The sequence below is a fragment of the Bos mutus genome, chromosome 8 (genome assembly GCF_027580195.1).
Source record: "Bos mutus isolate GX-2022 chromosome 8, NWIPB_WYAK_1.1, whole genome shotgun sequence".
NCBI lineage: Eukaryota > Metazoa > Chordata > Mammalia > Artiodactyla > Bovidae > Bos > Bos mutus.
Window position 1 is genome coordinate 104,854,503 of NC_091624.1, and position 6,000 is coordinate 104,860,502.

Genomic DNA, 6,000 nt, shown 5'->3' on the forward strand with positions numbered 1-6,000 from the left:
AGGCCCTCTTGACTCTCCTCCACTGACTGCCTTTAGCCTCCAGAGTTTCATTTTCCCCTCAAAGCCCTGCTCTATGTGCAAATCGGCCAGACATCCCTGGGTCACCAGCCTTACCAATTTCTCCAAAGACCCACCCACGGCTGAGGACCACCCCAGTGCTCCTCAGCCTCTCCAGCCAGGCACCTGCCTCATAACCTGGGGGTCTATAGACTTTATTGTCCACACCAGGATACTTCTGAGAGTGCTAAAATGCTAAACCAGATGGTACTTCAAGCCAACGTGCGTCAACTAGGAAGTGTGGTCGCCCTACCTGTGACTATAATACAATGTGATAAACATGATAATAAAAGTTTAAACACTTTGCAGGGGGAACATTTTGAATGTAACACACCGATGGGTCCAAATTTGTTTCCAATCAGAAACATCTCTAAATTATTTTTCAATCAGCATCCATGATAAAAAACCACGCCGTTAAGCCAGGGTTATTTGCACCAGGCAGCACAGCAGAGCTCGAGCTCCAGAAGGAAGTAATGTTTCAGCTTGTTGGAAACACATTTGGTAATTTAGAATCCCTGGAGAGGAGCTTGTTTTGTAGTTTGGTCAAAATCCTAAGGAATTGAGTCTCAGAAACCTCTGGAAAGATTATGGGGATATTTAATTGGGAATGGTGATAATAAAATAAAAATTACAGATAATGTTTCTCTTATTTAATATTCACAAGTGCACACAGAGAACATAAATGTAACTTAACTTACAGGTCATAGGCTTGTGAGTCCTGTATACACTGACATATTTGTGTATCCGTATCTGTCTAAATATTCCATCCACCCTTGAGCAGATCTGGAGAAGAGTCTGCCAAAGCACCATGCGTGCATGCTAAGTCACTTCGATAGTGTCCAACTCTTTGTGGCCCCATGGACTGTAGCCTGCCTGGCTCCTCTGTCCATGGGATTCTCCAGGCAAGAATACTGAAGTGAGTTGCCATGTCCTTCTCCAGGGGATCTCCTCAACCCAGGGATCAAACCCATGTCTCTTATGTCTCCTGCATTGGCAGATGGGTTCTTTAGCACCACTTGGGAAGCCCATGCCAGAGCAGAGAAAACAGCAAATACAAAGACTCTGAGGCAAAAACAGTCGATGGTGCATGGGCTGGTTCATGTACCATAGAATGAAAGCCTCAGGAAGGAAACACTTTGATTTTGTTTTGTTTTTTAATTTAGCCATGCAGGATGTGGATCTTAGTTCCCTGACCAGGGTTAGAACCTGTGCCCCCTGCATTGAAACAGCAGAGTCTTAACCTCTGAACCACCAGGGAAATCTCAGGAAGACACTGCTTTATTCACTCTTCTATTCCAAGCACCTAAAAATGTCACTGAAACATAAGAAAAAGTCAGTAAATATTTAAGGAATGTGTGAACGAATGAATGGATGGATGGAAGAACCCCTGATGATGGTTTTCTAACATTAAGTCCCCAGTTTCCCTATATTTCACTTTTTCTTGTTTTGGTGTTGGTGGGAATGGAGTACAATGCACTGCCAGCTTCAGAGAGAAGCACTTCATATACTTGAGCACCTTTTAATGATCCCTTCTTTTCTTCTGGGCTCAGCTGGTAAAGAATCTGCCTGCAATGCGAGAGACCTGGGTTTGATTCCTGGATTGGGAAGACCCCCTGAAGAAGGAAAAGGCTACCCACTCCAGTATTCTGGCCTGGAGGAATTCCATGGACTGTACAGTTCATGGGGTTGCAAAGAGTCAGACACAACTGAGCAATTTTCACTTTAGCTCTCTTTTCTTCAGAGGTAAATCCTGTTACTCTTAGAAGCATGTTAAGAATAGATTACTCACACCACACCTTTAGCTTTGCTACACTGAGAGTTACAAATGGACTTTTTTTTTTGGCCATACCGCACATGAGAACTTCTTCCACCACAGGACCATGAGGGAAGCCCCTGCTGCTGCTGCTGCTAAGTTGCTTCAGTTGTGTCTGACTCTGTGCGACCCTGTAGACGCCAGCCTACCAGGCTCCTCCATCCTTGGGGTTCTCCAGGCAAGACCACTGGAGTGGGTTGCCATTTCCTTCTCCAATGCATGAAAGTGAAAAGTGAAAGGAAAGTCTTTCAGTCGTGTCTGACTCTTAGCGACCCCATGGACTGCAGCCTACCAGGCTCCTCCATCCATGGGATTTTCCAGGCAAGAGTACTGGAGTGGGGTGCCATTGCCTTCTCCGGAGGGAAGCCCCTACAAATGGATTTTATACAAATGATTTCTGCATGAAATCATCCTCATTATCAGTAATGAAGTTGTTACAATTCAGCTTACTGTGGGGCCCCCAGCAAAACAGGGCAGGTATAAATCAGTGCCTTCTTCATATACATATTTTCACTTTCTATCAAACAACAGTGGCCCTAAAACTCCACAAACTCAAGAAGAGCCACATTTGCAAGAAAACTTACCCACATTTCCAGTTTCTGTATAAAATCATCCTTCCTTTCTTATTCACAGCTATTATCTAATCCTATGACCAAACTGATAAACTCTACTGTGATCCATGCTTTTCAAATATATGAACTACCGAAGCCAAAGTGAAAATGCAAGGAGAAAAATTTTCAACAACACTTACTAAAACGTGAGTGTTCTACTAATTCTGTCCTTGGGAAAAGAATACACAAATTGGTTGACGAGAGCATCTTTCCATATAGAAATGTTTCTCTGTAACATTTCATTTTTAGGTTGAAAGAACACTCCTCCAGAAACAAAGATTCACACAGTACACAAGCAGAGAAAAATCTCAAATGCTTCATTTAAACCCCTCCACAAGTATTCTTACATCATGTGTAAACCATTTTTTCCTGGGAAAGGAAGATTCTTTTAAAATGTCTTTACTAGATCTAAAAACAAATGCAGATCCCAATTTTATTTGGGACTGATATCTTCATTCTGTCCCAGAGAGATCTGATTAAATTAAGTAATTTTGTTTCTTTGATGTTTCCCTGGTGGCTCAGACAGTAAAGAATCTGTCTGCAACGTGGGAGACCAGGGTTTGATTTCTGGATTGAGAAGATCCCCTGGAGAAGGGAATGGCTACCCACTCCAGTATTCTTGCCTGTTGAATTCCGTGGACAGAGGAACGTGGTGGACTATAGTCAATGAGGTGGCACAGAGTTAGACAGAACTGAGCAACTAACACTTTTTCACTTTGTTCGATGTAAGTATAAGATCTTATTTAAGGGACCTCTGTGGAGAAGACAATGGCACCCAACTCCAGTACTCTTGCCTGGAAAATCCCATGGACGGAGGAGCCTGGTGGGCTGCAGTCCATGGGGTTGCTAAGAGTCGGACACGACTGAGCGACTTCACTTTCACTTTTCACTTTCATGTGTTGGAGAAGGAAATGGCAGCCCACTCCAGTGTTCTTGCCTGGAGAATCCCAGGGTCGGGGGAGCCTGGTGAGCTGCCGTCTATGGGGTCGCACAGAGTCGGACATGACTGAAGCGACTTAGCAGCAGCAGCAGCAGCAGCAAGGGACCTCTGAATACAAAACGTCATGCATGATTGTACGAATGTATATATTAGCAAATGTGTTTGGCTACTCCACAGCATGAATGTTACTCTAAGATCTTAGTGTTTTTGGACAATATCTCCTCAAATTAGCAAATTGAAGTCTAATGACTGAATTTCTCTATGTACATTTGAATAAAATCGACCCAAGCCTTCCTGAGGCCCTATGCAAAGCCAGATATTCATATCCTTAGACAGATGTCTATACCCCACACACCTGAGGGTACAGAGAAATAAGGTAAGCAAAGTACAAAGACGTCTTAGAATAATTTTGGGATTCTTGCAGACAGGACTCCAGGAAAAGCATCTGGCAATGCCTTATAAACTAAACACAAGATGTAATCCGACCATTAGCTGTTAACTGTAGTGCTCAAAAAGAGACGGTTTAAGCAAAATATGAACGAGATTTTCAAAGAAATACGCTATTCTTTGCACCAAATTTTGCTCCCCAGTAGGCGGTCAGTTTTTCACATTTTGCCACCTAGTGGACAACCCGAAAACTACAGCCTTCCCTGGCCTCTGTAATTTCCATACACGTGGGAAAGAATTGCGTGCTGCTGCTGCTAAGTCACATGAGTCGTGCCCGACTCTGTGCGACCCCACAGACGGCAGCCCACCAGGCTCCTCTATCCCTGGGATTCTCCAGGCAGGAATACTGGAGTGGGTTGCCATATCCTTCTCCATGAGAATTGCGTAGGAGGAATTTATTTGTTTAGTTCATTGAAGATGCTCCTGCTACAGTGCCTGGCACTTAGTAAGCCATCACTATAGAGCTGTTTAATGGAGGATGACTTATCATTGGAGGTACTCACCATTTAAATATTATTATTATGGAGAATGTCATTGAAAATACAGTTACAATATGATGTTGGCAAAATATGTTTCCTAACTGAAATAAAAGTTCTAAATTATTTCAAAAGTAAATGGTGCTCTATATTCTCAGGTTAGAGAAATGTCTACATAGCTCGTTAGAATAAGAGATGTCTCATTGCTCTGTGTAGACAGATTATCCAGTTGACTTAATTTAGAAAGTGAGCACCTACCTCTTCTTCACCTCAACTGCTCCAAATAAAGCTAAATTTACCCTGGAAAATGCCCTTTCTCCTTTACTTAAAAAATCATGACTGGCTTTCTTCTAATTTGGTCTGTGATACTTGCTATTCCTTTTTTACATTGCTAAAAATTATGAAACCTCTTTAGGCCTCTTTTTAAAAAGAGTACATATGCACATGTATGAATATATATATTTATTTATTTATTTATTTTTATTTTAAAAATAACATTCTGTGCTTCTACTTCAATGAGCCTACAGTGTTAATGACTCTTAAACATATTTCTCCTGGCATAAAGATTGGTAATTTTAAAGAGCAGAATGATAGCTTTTAAGTTGAATATTCCTCTAACTTTTTTTGATTTTTAAGACTTTCTTTTGAAAATATTTTAAAAAGCAAAACATATGACTGTGTTTTAGTACCTTAACATTAGGCTAAAGATAATTCATTAGGTAATCACCTCAAATTTCTTTCTCAGGAGAATCAGTTTCCATTTTAAAATCAGCAAATAGGTATACATATAACATAGGCTAGTATTTCATTAAAAGAACTTATTCTTTTATTTTTTTTAAATTAGGTTGATCTTAGGCTGACAATATCCTAACACATTTTAATAATATATTGTCAAGATATAAAGCCTGTTTTTTTTCCAGCTGAAACATATATATTCATTATATAAAACTCATTTATGTCGCATAGAATGAAAACTCTCCAGAGTTCATAGTCTTAGACAGATTTGCACACACACCCAAATAAATGTTAAATGCAAAGCATTTTGACAGAGTTAATGAGAAAGGCATACCTTTGTCACATACCTAGCCCACCAAACCACAGAAAATTTTTAAGTGCCAGCTTTGAAGAAGCCTAACATTTTTTAAGATGATAAGGATATAAGTTATAAATTGAAATATTCAAATTTCAAAGGCTTTAAGCAACTGCTTTCTAAGGTGATTTTTGCCTCTCTGAAAACAAAAGGTTTAAGTAGTATTTGTATCAGTAAAATAATTTCTTTCATATTTGTGTGAATGAGGCTAACATTCATATGTACATACAAAAATATTCAAGAAAAACAAGTTTAGAATACCAGGTTAATTATTTTTTAGTGTATGTGAAATATTGGTTTTCCTCAACTCCGTCCCAGCGTCAAGGTCTATAGCTTTTATTGGAACCAGCTATCTCATTTTCATAGGGTCCCAGGAGGCAAGAGTCATACATTGTTACTTCAGCCTTCAAAGAGGCAAAGCAGTACAGAGCCTTGTACTGTAATAGACAACACAGAACAGTCCCAATTTCAGTTCCTGTTATATTGACAAGCCTCCTTTCAGGTAAGAGATGGAAACATTCTTTTATCATTATAAGGTTAGTGACCATTTTAATGGAATAAAAAGA